Raw genomic sequence first — 15,825 nt, 5'->3', positions numbered from 1 at the left:
GTCTTCGAGCTCTGGCAGAGAGGTGCATCAGCCTGAGCTCAGTTTCGAGCTCTGGCAGGTGATGCAACCACTGAGCTCAGATTTCGAGCTCTGCCAGGTGATGCAACCACCAAGCTCAGTCTTCAAGCTCTGCCAGGTGATGCAACCATCGAGCTCAGTCGTCGAGCTCTGGCAGAGAGGAGCAATCACCTGAGCTCAGTCCTCGAGCTCTGCCAGGCGGTGCCACCTCTCCAGTCAAGAGGTGCAACCGCCTGATCCCAGAATTCTGGGATTTGATCGATTTGATCGTTTTGAGCTCGAATTTTGAATTGGGTTGGGGCCTATAAATACCCCACCCATTCAGCACTGAAAAGATACAGACCTACACCGAAATCTTGATCTTTTCTGTGATTCTAAGAGCTCAAAAGTGTTGTAAAGCCTTTAAGTCTCCTCCTTCTGTTCTTCAAGTTTTCAGTTGTAAAGTGAGGAGAGAAAGGTCTGTAAAGGTTGTCTCCTAAGCCTGTCAAAAGGAGAGAAGTTGTAAAAGGGCAGTTTGGCCTTCGCCTATTGAAGGAAGGCCCCTAGTTGACGTCGGCAACCTCGTCGGTGGAGGAAGCCAAAAGTGGAGTAGGTCAAGGCTGACCGAACCACTCTAAATCTCTGGTTTGCATTTATTTTCGAGCACTTTATCATTACTGCAAACCTCCTTCATCACTACTGCTCTCTGCGCTTTCACGAACAAGTTCTAAGTGCTGTTCTTCCGAATCTGCATTCAGACGTAAATTCGTATTTTCATACATTACAGTTTACGTTTACGTTTGATTCTGCAGAACTGTCTTCCGTGCTTTTACGAACGAGCTTCTTTGCAGTTTACACTTACATTTTGATCCTATTGATAACTGCAAACTGTTTTACAAACAAGTTTTCAACATTTAGACGTAAAACTGCATTCAGACGTAAATCGGCTTTCCTCGCTCAATCATCAGATCTCAGTTCACGTTTACGTCTTGATTTCAACTGCATACTGCCTTCTGCGAGTATACAAACAAGTTTCAAAGTTTAGACGTAAATCTGCGTCTAGACGTAAAACTGCGTTTAGACGTAAATCTGCGTTTAGACGTAAATTTGAGTTTAAGACGTAAATCTGAGTTTAGACGTAAATCTGCGTTTAGACGTAAAACTGCGTTTAGACGTAAATCTGCGTTTAGACGTAAATCTGCGTTTAGACGTAAATCTGCGTTTAGACGTAAAACTGCATTTAGACGTAAATCTGAGTTTAGACGTAAACTGCGCTTAGACGCAAAACTGCGCTTAGACGCAATCTGCGCTTAGACGCAAACTGCACTTAGATACAAACTGAGAATTTGCTTTTGCATCATAATAGTTTTTTAACGAACGCAGCTTTTGGTTTTTTATCGCTGTAAGATTTCCGCTGCTCTAATTCACCCCCCCCCCTCTTAGTGCTCTCGATCCTAACAAGGTAAAGTAAACTTCCTATCATACCCCTATAAGCTTTTTGATCAAAGCTTTCTCCACTTTCATCAATTTCTAACTTAGTAGAGGTGCTCATAAGAGTGTTGATAGCTTTTGAGCTATCCATATTGAACCCTTTTAGCAAATCTAAAGCATATTTTGTTTGACTAAGAAAGATACCATTACTTAGTTATTTGATTTGTAAGCCTAAAAGGAAGGTTAATTCTCCCATCAAACTCATTTCAAATTCAAGACTCATACTTTTAGCAAATAATTCACAAAGAGATTCATTCGTGGAACTGAAAATAATATCATCAACATAAATTTGAACAATAAAAAAATTATTTTCAAAATTTTTGATAAACAATATAGTATCGACCTTGCCTTTAGAGAAATTATTTTTAATAAAAAATGAACTAAGTCTCCCATACCAAGCCCTATTGAATCTCGGATTTTGATGATGAAGTCAATTGTCATTTGGTTATCTAATCCGTATGTTAAGATAAGTGTGCAGGATTAACTACGATGAAAGTAAGAAATACAGCAGATGTTAAATCGAAGTCAAGACCAAGATCACATTGGGGGTTCGAGAGTTCGTCGGAAGTCTGGACGGTCATCGGAGGTTCTACGGGAACAATATGAGAAGTCTAGGAGCTTGCCAAAGAAGCTTGTCGGAACTCGCCATGAGGATCGTTGTAAGTCCAGGAGTTTGCTGGGAGTCCACCGGAGCATCGCCAAGGGTTCGTTAGATGTTCACCGGAAGCTCGTTGGAAGAAGCGATTGACGCACCGAAATACGATTTGTAATATTGATGTCTTAATTGTCATAGTTAGCATGTAGATTAAATTAGGATTAAGAGGTGATCCCATTAACTTAATCTGGGAGCCAATTGGGCCCTTGGTAGACCCAAATTGGGCCGAATGGATTAGCCCATTCAGTGGTGCCGGCGGTGGCACCGCCTAGGAGACTCGGTCTCCTAGGAGTTCTAGGCGGTGGTACCGCCAATAGTTATTACTGCTAGCAGTGGTGCGCTTGAGCTCGGTCTCCGAGTGATGTTAGGCGGTAGTACCACCCAGACTGTTGTTACTCAAAGAAAAATAAGGACCATAGAAACCCAAATCAAAAAGGCTCATGTTATGCGCAAAATTTTGAATGCCAACAATAGACACATTGAAAACGAAAGGCGGTTGGTCATAGGTTATTTGAGAGGGACATCGAGATAACCAAATAGATTGGTGTACTATATACCTATTCGTATGATAGAGGTGGTTGGTCTCATAGCTACTCGTATAGGGACACTAGGGATACATTGCAAGTGCTAATTGGAGAATAAGTTCACTAATTGATCTGCTCACGGAATGCTGAATGATTGATGATACCTCATTATCAAACAATGATTTCGTCATCCCAATGGTAAATATGGTCCTTGACTTGAGACACCAATGATGCCCTATTTGAGTACTCCACTATTTAAAATCGGACTGATAGATCTGGAAGTTCCAGATCAAGTACATCCGGTTATCGAAAGTATTAACCAACCGAGGGCTATTGAGTGTTGATAGAGGATCATCTGCTCCTAGTATTATGAAAAGAATATATCATGTGTTCTTGCTCAAACAAAACCCTAGCCAGGGTCATTCGGATTGAGAGAGAAAGAGTTCTCCGGGAGAATTTGATTAGAGCGAGATTCGAGTAGAAACCATATGGGCCTGATAACACTATGCCCAATATATGGTTTCTGAGATTTTAGATAGATGAGGGACTATAGGTATATGGTAACTAAGGATAGATAGGTCCAATAGATTAGATTCCCTTGTATCGTTTGGGGACTATGGCGTAGTGACCTAGTACATCCGTAGTTGATGAGTTGAGTGAATTATTTTGGAGATAATAATTCATTGAGCTAGAAGGAGTTCTGATAGGTATAACTCATGGCTAGCTCGATATTGGGCCTAGAGTGTTACACACATATGATAAGTGTTGCAATGAGTAAAGGTTCGAATATGAGATATCCATTGGAGCTCCTATCTTATTGGATATCAAATAAGCCCTTTAATTATTAGATCCTATGGATGAGATTCAATAAGAGCCAATGAAAGTTAATTGGGTAAAGACTCACTAATCTAAGAGGCTTGGATAGTTGGATAGAGATCTAATATCCAATATGGTACGATCCATTAGGGTTAAGTTGACAAATGACTCTATAAATAAGAGAGAACCAAAAGGCCATAGGCTGAGATTTTTTGGTTGCCACCTCCTATTCTCCTCTTCCCTTCTTCTCCTCACCCTGCAGCCCTTATTTGGGGCATGTAGATTGCAAGAAGAGGTAGCCCCTTCTTAATTACGTGGTGCACATAAAGAAGAGATTTGGATAGCGATTCGAGGAGCATCTTTGTAGCCCTTTCTATGTGAATCACCATTAAAGAGGAGGACAGTTGACCTCCTTCATCATCTCCCACAGATCTGTAGGAATTCCAGGATATACGATCTCCTTAGGTACAATAACTATCTCACACGTGATTTTTAATTTTGTAGGTTTTTGTGCACCAATCTTCGCACAATGATAAAACCTTTTTGTGAAAATCTAGGATTTTTGTTTTCCCTATAATATCGTCCCCTAGTTTTTCCTACATCTTCTACTTTAATCGTTTTGCCTTTTCGTGATCAAAATTAGTCCTATATTACTTTTCTCAAAACATAGATTAGATCGTAAACTCATCAATTGATTTCATCATCAAAATCTGAGATTTAATAAATATGATGTGAATTGTCTAATTGGAAGAGCCATGATCAAAGACAATCTCAACACCATTCAGTCTTATTTAACTAAGCGAAGCCCAAATTCTAGTAGCCCACTCATCTCTATTAAGCAACGGGGCCCTACCAGGAAAGTCCTTAAAGAGGATTTAGGACACCCCTTACCCTATAAAGTAAGGGATTTGCCCCCATCTAAAGGTAACAAAAAAAATCTTCAACAAGAGCCTAACTGGCCTTGGCTATTCTATTCTTAGAATTTAGAAGAAAAGAAAAGAGAAAAGAGTATGGAAGAATTTTGCACATTGTAGTCCATCCTTCCTACCATAGCCTTCTTCCTTGAGTTCAAGTAGTCAAAGCTCCATATCAAAGCTTCTCTAGTTGTTACGAGAAGTCCTCAAGGTCTACTACCTATTATTTAAACATTAAGAGGAGGTTTCAATAGCGAGAGAGAAATAGTGAGAGAGAAGAAGATCCAAATGGACAATGATACGCAAACTACCAAGAGCACTAAAGTGCTATCCAAAGACAATAAATATTCTCACACATCTTATTTGATTATTTTATTCTATTATTTCAAATATTATAATTAGTATCTTGATTTTATAAATAATAGATGTTATTTACTTTTTATTTCATCGAGTCAACTAATCATTGCATCTAAACTCTATACGGATCAATCACGACAATAATATATTTTTTATTATGTAAAATATCACAAAATAAATTAATATTTAATTTGATTATTATTGTTGAATCTCGGATTTTGATGATGAAGTCAATTGTCATTTGTTGTCTAATCTATGTGTTGAGATAAGTGTGCAGGATTAACTACGATGAAAGTTAGACAAGCAGCAAGAGTTGAGCCGGAGTCAAGTTCATGATCACGTTGGGAGTTCGAGAGTTCGACGGAAGTTCGGACGGTCGTCGGAGGTTCTGCGAGAACAGATCCGAGAAGTCCAGAAGCTTGCCAAGCGAAGCTCGTCGGAACTTGCCAAGTGGATCGTCGCAAAGTCCAGGAGTTTGCCGGAAGTCCGCAGGAGCATCACCGAGGGTTCATCGGATGATCGACGGAAGTTCGCCGGAAACTCGCCGGAAGAAGCGATTGACGCACCGAAGCAAAGCTGCAGAAATTGTCTTAGATCTAATCGTAGTTAGCACATTGATTAAGTTGGAAAATGGGAGGTGATCCCATTAGCTTAATCTTGGGGCAATTGGGCCCCTGAAAGACTGAAATTGGGCCAAATGGAGCTAACCATTTGGACCCAGATTGCACCAGGTGGTGCAACCGCCTAGCCCAGGAGGTGGCACCGCCTGGGCTAAGCCTCCCAGCGAGACTGGGCGGTGCAACCTCCCCAGCCAGGAGGTGGCACCACCTGAGCTCAGTCTTCGAGCTAGACTGGGCGGTGCAACCTCCCTGACAGAGAGGTGGCACCGCCTGAGCTCAGTCTTCGAGCAAGACTGGGTGGTGCAACCTCCCTGACAGAGAGGTGGCACCGCCTGAGCTTGGTCTTCGAGCTCTGCCAGGCGGTGCAACCTCTCCAGTCAAGAGGTGCAACCGCCTGATCCCGAAATTCCGGGATTTGATCGTTTTGAGCTCCAAATTTGAATTGGGTTGGGGCCTATAAATACCCCACCCATTCAGCACTGAAGTGAATAAGATCCACACCGAATTCTTGATCTTTTCAGTGATTCTAAGAGCTCAAATTTGTGTAAAGTCCAAAAGTTCTCCTCTTTTCTGTTATTCAAGTCTTGAGTTGTAAAGAGAGGAGAGAAAGGATCTGTAAGGGTTGTCTCCTGAGCCCGTCAAAAGGAGAGAAACTGTAAAAGGGTAGTTGGCCTTCGCCTATTGAAGGAAGGCCCCTAGTTGACGTCGGTGACCTCGCCGGTGGAGGAAGCCAAAAGTGGAGTAGGTCAAGACTGACCGAACCACTCTAAATCTCTGGTTTGCATTTATTTTGAGCACTTTATCATTACTGCAAACCTCCTACATAACTACTGCTCTCTGCGCTTTTACGAACAAGTTTCTAAGCTCTAATCTTTCCAAATCTGCGTTTAGACGTAAATCTGCATTTAGACGTAAAACTGCATTTAGACGTAAATCGGCTTTCCTCGCACAATCATCAGATTTCAGTTTACGTTTATATCTTGATTTCAACTGCATACTGCTTTCTGCGAGTATACAAACGAGTTTCAAAGTTAAGACGTAAATCTGCGTTTAGACGTAAATCTACGTTTAGACGTAAAACTGCATTTAGACATAAATCGGCTTTCCTCGCACAATCATCAGATTTCAGTTTACGTTTACATCTTGATTTCAACTGCATACTGCTTTCTGCGAGTATACAAACGAGTTTCAACGTTCAGACGTAAATCTACGTTTAAGACGTAAATATGCGTTTAGACGTAAATCTGCGTTTAGACGTAAATCTGCTTTTTGCGGATTACTTTTTGAGCTGTACAATAGCAGCACATTGTCTTTATACTTCTGCTTAAACTGCGCTTAGACACAAACTGCGCTTAGACGCAATCTGAGTTTGGACGCAATCTGCACTTAGACGCAAACTGCGTTTAGACGCTAACTGTGTTTAAACGTAAACTGCACTTAATCATAAGTAATCTTAGAATCGGCTTTTGCATCAAAATAGTTTTTATCAAACGAACGCAGCTTTCGTTTTTAATCGTTGAAAGATTTCCGCTGCACTAATTCACCCCCCCCCCCCTCTTAGTGCTCTCGAACCTAACAATTGGTATCAGAGCTAGGTTAACTCTCTAACAGATTAAAACCCAAAGAGAAATGGCATACGCCGAAAACCAAGAGGGGCATTCTATTACGCATCCACCCATGTTCAGTGGGACGGACTACACCTACTGGAAGACCCGAATGAGGATCTTTCTTATTTCTATGGATTTTGAACTGTGGAATCTTATCGAAAACGGATTTTCAAAGTCTTCTCTTCCAATGATCGATTGGAATGATTTGGAGAAGAAGGCTTTCGCTCTTAATGCAAAGGCTATGAATGTCTTATTTTGTGCACTTGATAAAAACGAGTTTAACCATGTTTCAACTTGTGAAACTGCATTTGATATATGGCACACACTCGAAGTGAGCCATGAGGGCACAAGTAGAGTAAAAGAGTCAAAAATCAATTTGCTGTTACATTCTTTCGAACTTTTTCGGATGAAACCGAGTGAAACCATTGGCGACATGTTTACCCGTTTCACGGATGTCGTCAACGGTCTAAAAGGACTCGGAAAGAGCTTTTCGGATTTTGAGCTTGTTAATAAGATACTAAGATCCCTTCCTAAGAGTTGGGATCCTAAAGTCACTGCTATTCAAGAGACAAAAGATTTGCGAAATTTCCCTCTTGAAGAACTAATCGGGTCATTAATGACCTACGAAATGACTTGTAAAGCTCATAAAGAGCAAGAAGACATCCTTCCAAAGAACAGGAAGGATATGGCACTCAAAACTTCTGAATGCCACTTGAGAGAAAACTCAAGTGATGAGGACTGTGATGATGACTTAGCACTTCTAACAAAAAAGTTTAAAAAGTTCTTTAAAAGAAACAAGTTTAAGAATGATGCAAAAAATAAACTTGAACCCAAGAAGGACCAAGTAATCTGCTATGAATGCAAAAAGCCGGGACACTACAAGAGTGATTGTCCCCAAGTCAAAAGGAGAACGTCAAAGAAAAAGGCGCTTCAAGCAACATGGGATGACTCAAGCGCATCCGAAGAAGAGGAGTCCAACACCGAGCAAGTTGCTCATTACGCCTTAATGGCCATCGAAGATGAGGTAACAAATTCATTAGATGCAGATTTATCATTCGATGAATTATTAAATGCTTTCCATGAATTGTTTGATGAGTGTAAGACTATCAGTAGTAAATACAAATTGCTAAAAAAGGAGCATGATAGTCTTATTTGTAATTTCGATAAGTTAAATGCTGAACATCATGATAGTTTAAGCCCATGCATAAAATGCCATGATCTAGAAACTCTCCAAAAAGAAAACTTGCTACTTAAGGACACCTTGAAGAAATTCGAGGTTGGTAGCAAGTCATTGAACATGATCCTTACAAACAAGGGTCACGTTCCCAAAAGAAGTGGAATTGGATTCGTGAGAAGTCCTCACCAAAATCCAACCACCTTCATAAAAGGCTCCATCTTACATATTCGACATCAAGACAAATGTAACTTCTGTTGTAAATTTGGACACAAGACACATTGTTGTCCATTCAAGAAAATAAGTCCAAACAAATTGATTTGGGTTCCTAAAGGAACCATGAAAAATTCTATGCAACATGATAAGAAATGTAGATATATTTGTGAGGCACCCAAAAGTAAATGGGTACCTAAAAATCATCCTTTCTTGTAGAAACCCACACCATCGCAAGCTAGGAGCAAGAGATGGTACCTTGATAGTGGATGCTCAAGGCATATGACCGGAGATCCATCTCAATTATCTAAGCTCACTAGCATAGACGAAGGCTATGTCACCTTCGGAGACAACAACAAGGGTAAAATCATTGGCAAAGGAACCATAGGTAACAAATCCAACCTTTTTATTGAAGATGTTCTGTTAGTTGATGGTTTAAAACATAACCTCTTGAGTATTAATCAATTATGTGATAAAGGATATACTGTCAAATTCGAATCTAATGCTTGCATCATTGAAAAACCACATAAAAATATGTCTATGATTGCATTAAAACAAAATAACGTATACACTATTGACATCAATGACTTATGTGATGAAATGTGTTTTGCGGTTATGAATGAGGATGCTTGGCTATGGCATAGAAGATTAGGTCATGCTAGCATGAAACTAATCACTCAAGTATCATCTAGAGAACTTGTAAGAGGAATTCCTCATATCAAGTTCATCAAAGACAATGTATGTGATGCTTGCCAATTAGGTAAACAAATTAAGGGTAGTTTCAAAGTTAAGAATCAAATAAGCACCTCTAGGCCCTTACAATTGATCCATATGGACTTGTTCGGACCAATCTCTACATCGAGTCTAGGAGGTAGCAAATACGCCTTTGTCATTGTTGATGACTACAGCAGATATACATGGACCTACTTCTTAAAACAGAAAAATGAATGCTTTAGATATTTTACCAAGTTTTGTAAACTTGTTCAAAATGAGAAGGAATCTATGATTTCGTCAATTAGAAGTGATCATGGTGGAGAATTTCAAAACCATGATTTCAAAGAATTCTGTGAACTCAATGGATACAACCATAATTTCTCTACTCCAAGAAATCCTCAACAAAATGGGGTAGTAGAAAGAAAAAATCAAAATTTACAAGAAATGGCAAGAACCATGTTGAATGAACATGGCCTACCCAAATATTTTTGGGCCGAAGCTGTAAACACTGCATGCTATATTTTGAATAGAGTTCTAGTAAGACCCTTACTCACCAAAACTCCTTATGAGTTATGGAATAACAAAAAACCCAATGTCTCATATTAAAGTCTTTGGGTGTAAGTGTTTTATCTTGAATGAAAAGGATAACTTAGGAAAATTCGATGCTAAATCTGATGAAGAAATCTTTCTTGGTTATTCTTCGGTTTCTAAAACTTTTCGTATTTTCAATAAAAGAACCTTAATTATTGAAGAATCCATCCATGTTGTTTTCAATGAGATTTCCGAAATTAAGAAAAATGATCTTGATGATGATGTTAACTTTGATTCTTTGAATTTAAATGAAACCCCGTCTCCAACTAAGAACTTGGATGCATCCACTTCCTTACCCAAGGATTGGAAGTATGTAGATGCTCATCCTAAGGAGCTAATCTTAGGAGACACATCAAAGGGGGTTCAAACACGATCCTCTTTTAAGAATTTTTGTGGCAACGCCGCTTTTCTCTCACAAATTGAACCCAAATGTGTTGATGAAGCCATGAAAGATGATTCATGGATTATCGCAATGCAAGATGAATTGAATCAATTTGAGAGAAATGAGGTGTGGACGCTTGTTCCTAGGCCAAATGACCATTTAGTTATTGGTACTAAATGGGTCTTTAGAAACAAGCAAGATGAAAATGGTATCGTGGTTAGAAACAAGGCTAGATTAGTGGCCAAATGTTTCAACCAAGAAGAAGGTATCGATTACGAAGAAACCTTCGCACCTGTGGCTCGATTGGAAGCCATAAGGATGCTCCTTGCCTACGCTAGTTGTAATAATTTTAAGTTATTTCAAATGGATATTAAAAGCGCTTTTCTAAATGGCTTTATTTCCGAAGAAGTTTATGTTGAACAACCTCCTGGATTTGAAAATAATAGACTCCCTAATCATGTGTTTAGATTAACTAAAGCTCTCTATGGCTTAAAACAAGCCCCAAGGGCTTGGTATGAGAGACTTAGTTCTTTTCTTATCAAAAATAACTTTACAAAAGGCAAGGTTGATACTACATTGTTTATCAAGAATTTTGAAAATAATTTTCTCATTGTTCAGATTTATGTTGATGATATCATCTTTGACTCTACAAATGAATCTCTTTGTGAATCTTTTGCTAAAACTATGAGCCTTGAATTCGAAATAGGCTTAATGGGAGAATTAACATTCTTCTTAGGTTTACAAATCAAACAACTAAGCAATGGCATCTTTATTAGTCAAACTAAATATGCCATGAATTTATTAAAAAGGTTTAATATGAACAACTCAAAGGCTAGTAACATTCCTATGAGCACCTCCACTAAGTTAGAAATTGATGAAAGTGGAGAAAGCTTTGATAAAAAAACTTATAGGGGTATGATAGGAAGTTTACTTTACCTCACTGCCACCAGACCAGACATCATGTTCAGTGTAGGACTTTGTGCTAGATTTCAATCAAACCCTAAGATATCTCATCTTAAAGCAGTTAAAAAAATACTTAGATATCTTAATGGAACCACAAATCTAGGATTATGGTACCCAAAATCAGAAAATTTTGAGTTAACAGCTTATGCTTATGCGGACTTCGCTGGCTATAGACTAGATAGAAAAAGCACATCAGGATCATGTCAATTTTTAGGACATGCCCTTGTTTCCTGGTCATCAAAGAAACAAAGCTCGATTGCTCTATCAACAACCGAAGCTGAATATATTGCAGCAAGTGCATGCTGTGCACAAGTTGTATGGATGAAAAACACTTTAGAAGATTACAAGGTTAATCTTAAAGATATTCCCATTAAATGTGATAACACGAGTGCAATATGCTTAACTAAGAATTCTATACAACACTCAAGAACAAAACATATTGATATTAGACATCACTTTATACGAGATCATGTCACTAATCATGACGTAACCATAGAGTTCATTGATACTAAACATCAACTAGCTGACATTTTTACAAAACCTCTAAGTGAAGAACAATTTGATTTCATTCGAAGAGAATTAGGAATGATGAGATGTCCGAATAGATAAATTTGTTAAAATTATTTTTCGGACTATAGTGAATGATCAAATCACTTGATTGCCATGTTTCTATGTGAAAATCTGCAACAAAATCTTGTCCGAATGCTATAAAACAAATTTTCTCGTACACTTTCATGAAAAATAAGTTTCTGAAATAGATTTGATGAAGTGATTCATGTGTATGTATTCCATCCTGCTAAATCTTTACATAGACAATGGATTATAACAAAAAGGGGAAAAAGTATTAAAGCAATCTATGTAAAATTCCTCTATAACTTTGCTATTATTATTTTCCTGGTATCATAATTACTATGTTTTTTTTTGTTGATGACAAAGGGGGAGATATATGAATTGATAAACACTGCCATGATTAGAAATACTATGAGTGATGCTGCTATGATTATGCCATCCTTGCATCACCAAGAGATATATGAACATGTGCTAAAGTTTGCATTATGCCCTGAGTTAATATCTTATCATGTGAAACTATGAGTGATGCTACTATGATTATGCCATCCTTGCATCACCAAGAGATATATGAACATGTGCTAAAGTTTACATTATACCCTGAGTTGATATCTTATCATGTGAAGAAAATGCAAAACTTGCTAGAATATTTCAAATGTGTGCATCATGTAATAGTGCTTCACAGCTTTATATGATAATGTTCAAACTACATGATGAATAGTTACAAACACAATCATACAAACTTGATGATGTATGTCAAGCCTTGACATCATCTTTGAAGAGATACATCATGATGAGTATCATGATGGGAGTATTGATAAGTTTAACTGATCTAACTTATCAATACGTCACTTGAATTCTTAGGTCTTGAATTCAAGGTTGACTTATCTCAACTATGGCATATAGACAGGGGGAGTTAAGGATAACTCCATTATCAATTGATTGTCATCATCAAAAAGGGGGAGATTGTTGAATCTCGGATTTTGATGATGAAGTCAATTGTCATTTGTTGTCTAATCTATGTGTTGAGATAAGTGTGCAGGATTAACTACGATGAAAGTTAGACAAGTAGCAGGAGTTACGCCGGAGTCAAGTTCATGATCACGTTGGGAGTTCGAGAGTTCGACGGAAGTTCGGACGGTCGTCGGAGGTTCTGCGAGAACAGATCCGAGAAGTCCAGAAGCTTGCCAAGCGAAGCTCGTCGGAACTTGCCAAGTGGATCGTCGCAAAGTCCAGGAGTTTGCCGGAAGTCCGCAGGAGCATCACCGAGGGTTCATCGGATGATCGACGGAAGTTCGCCGGAAACTCGCCGGAAGAAGCGATTGACGCACCGAAGCAAAGCTGCAGAAATTGTCTTAGATCTAATCGTAGTTAGCACATTGATTAAGTTGGAAAATGGGAGGTGATCCCATTAGCTTAATCTTGGGGCAATTGGGCCCCTGAAAGACTGAAATTGGGCCAAATGGAGCTAACCATTTGGACCCAGATTGCACCAGGTGGTGCAACCGCCTAGCCCAGGAGGTGGCACCGCCTGGGCTAAGCCTCCCAGCGAGACTGGGCGGTGCAACCTCCCCAGCCAGGAGGTGGCACCGCCTGAGCTCAGTCTTCGAGCTAGACTGGGCGGTGCAACCTCCCTGACAGAGAGGTGGCACCGCCTGAGCTCAGTCTTCGAGCAAGACTGGGTGGTGCAACCTCCCTGACAGAGAGGTGGCACCGCCTGAGCTTGGTCTTCGAGCTCTGCCAGGCGGTGCAACCTCTCCAGTCAAGAGGTGCAACCGCCTGATCCCGAAATTCCGGGATTTGATCGTTTTGAGCTCCAAATTTGAATTGGGTTGGGGCCTATAAATACCCCACCCATTCAGCACTGAAGTGAATAAGATCCACACCGAATTCTTGATCTTTTCAGTGATTCTAAGAGCTCAAATTTGTGTAAAGTCCAAAAGTTCTCCTCTTTTCTGTTCTTCAAGTCTTGAGTTGTAAAGAGAGGAGAGAAAGGATCTGTAAGGGTTGTCTCTTGAGCCCGTCAAAAGGAGAGAAACTGTAAAGGGTAGTTGGCCTTCGCCTATTGAAGGAAGGCCCCTAGTTGACGTCGGTGACCTCGTCGGTGGAGGAAGCCAAAAGTGGAGTAGGTCAAGACTGACCGAACCACTCTAAATCTCTGGTTTGCGTTTATTTTGAGCACTTTATCATTACTGCAAACCTCCTACATAACTACTGCTCTTTGCGCTTTTACGAACAAGTTTCTAAGCTCTAATCTTTCCAAATCTGCGTTTAGACGTAAATCTGCATTTAGACGTAAAACTGCATTTAGACGTAAATCGGCTTTCCTCGCACAATCATCAGATTTCAATTTACGTTTACATCTTGATTTCAACTGCATACTGCTTTCTGCGAGTATACAAACGAGTTTCAAAGTTAAGACGTAAATCTGCGTTTAGACGTAAATCTGTGTTTAGACGTAAAACTGCATTTAGACGTAAATCGGCTTTCCTCGCACAATCATCAGATTTCAGTTTACGTTTACATCTTGATTTCAACTGCATACTACTTTCTGCGAGTATACAAACGAGTTTCAACGTTCAGACGTAAATCTGCGTTTAAGACGTAAATCTGCTTTTTGCAGATTACTTTTTGAGCTGTACAATAGTAGCACATTGTCTTTATACTTCTGCTTAAACTGCGCTTAGACGCAATCTGAGTTTTGACGCAATCTGCACTTAGACGCAAACTGCGTTTAGACGCTAACTGTGTTTAAACGTAAACTGCACTTAATCATAAGTAATCTTAGAATCGGCTTTTGCATCAAAATAGTTTTTATCGAACGAACGCAGCTTTCGTTTTTAATCGCTGAAAGATTTCCGCTGCAGTAATTCACCCCCCCCCCCTCTTAGTGCTCTCGATCCTAACAATTATAAATTTCACAAGTTAAAATGACCATCTAGGTACATTTATAAAGTTTTGATATTCATCTAACTCGGATTAGACTTGACACAATAAAATTAAAACGAAATATATGGTGCAAGGCTCCTGTGGAGAGCATTGCATAAATAGTGATTGTATACTCGACCAAAAAAAAAAAAAAGAGAGAGAGAGAGATAGATACAGACATCGAACACATGATGTGTTTTTGTATCATCACAAAGATTTTGATTGGATTATCATAAATTACGAGAAGACTTAAGTTATTATGAAATGATTTAATCTAAATAAGTCGGATGTTGTCCCTGAACTGATGTATGAAATTAGAGATTCCTTTTTAGTTCTAATGGGGGATGGGAACTGTGCTTACTTTTCTAGCGAAGACTCTCATTGCAGAAACATTGTACTGTTGCTATTTTCCCCTGATTTTGATTGAAGATTAATATGATCATGTATGAGTGCAGATGAATCAGGGCATTTCAGAGTGGTCACAAATTAATATATCTTTTCTTATGTAGCAACAACCAAGCTATGCAAATTAACTATTATCCCAAGAGAATCCACAAAGCTAGAAATAATTTGAACTAATGCCGAGCCACTGGATTTTAAATCTCTATTTCATGTTTCAAATAAGATTTTCTTTTGGAATATCAATATCCTCGGTGTTTTGGACTTCAATATCCATCATCAAATTCTACATATATGAATATTATTCTGTGTAAAATAGTGCGTGCAGAATGTGTTTTGAGTGTACTTGACTAAAATAATAGGGATGAGTAATGAGTGTATTCCTTTTGAGAAAAGCTTAGCTAGTAATAAATACTGACTTATTGAAATTTTTTTATCCCTTTCTTCGTTTGGTCAAACTGTACCTTAAACTTTGTAGAAATAGTGGGTTCCTTCTCCTTTCCTCCAAGTCTTCCTAAGACATTATACTAATAAAAAAGATAACCCTAAACATCCACTATTATCTTTTAGGCTCCAAAGAAGGTCAAGTCCTAATTTTTTTAGTAGTAAACTTATCTTTCATTTCAGTCATCAAGAAAGCTTAAAAATGCAGATTCAAACTTATATTTCCTTTTCCAGAGTATTGAGATTAAAGCAACTGTTTGCTTTATAAACTTGATTGTATAATTGGTAGGATTAGTATGCATTATGTCATCATCGGATCATTAAATTCAAGCAATTGTTTTATGTACATGAAAGAATTGAAGGAGTAGCATGGAGTAAATCCACCTGCAATCCATCAAACCCAAACACACAAGGGATATGTGCTAAGGAATCCCTTGATCAATGATCAAGGCAAAGGACAATACTTCCT

This window comes from Musa acuminata, chromosome BXJ2-8, assembly GCF_036884655.1.
Source record: "Musa acuminata AAA Group cultivar baxijiao chromosome BXJ2-8, Cavendish_Baxijiao_AAA, whole genome shotgun sequence".
NCBI lineage: Eukaryota > Viridiplantae > Streptophyta > Magnoliopsida > Zingiberales > Musaceae > Musa > Musa acuminata.
The sequence above is the reverse complement of the archived record's forward strand: the minus strand, read 5'-3'. Positions refer to the sequence as shown.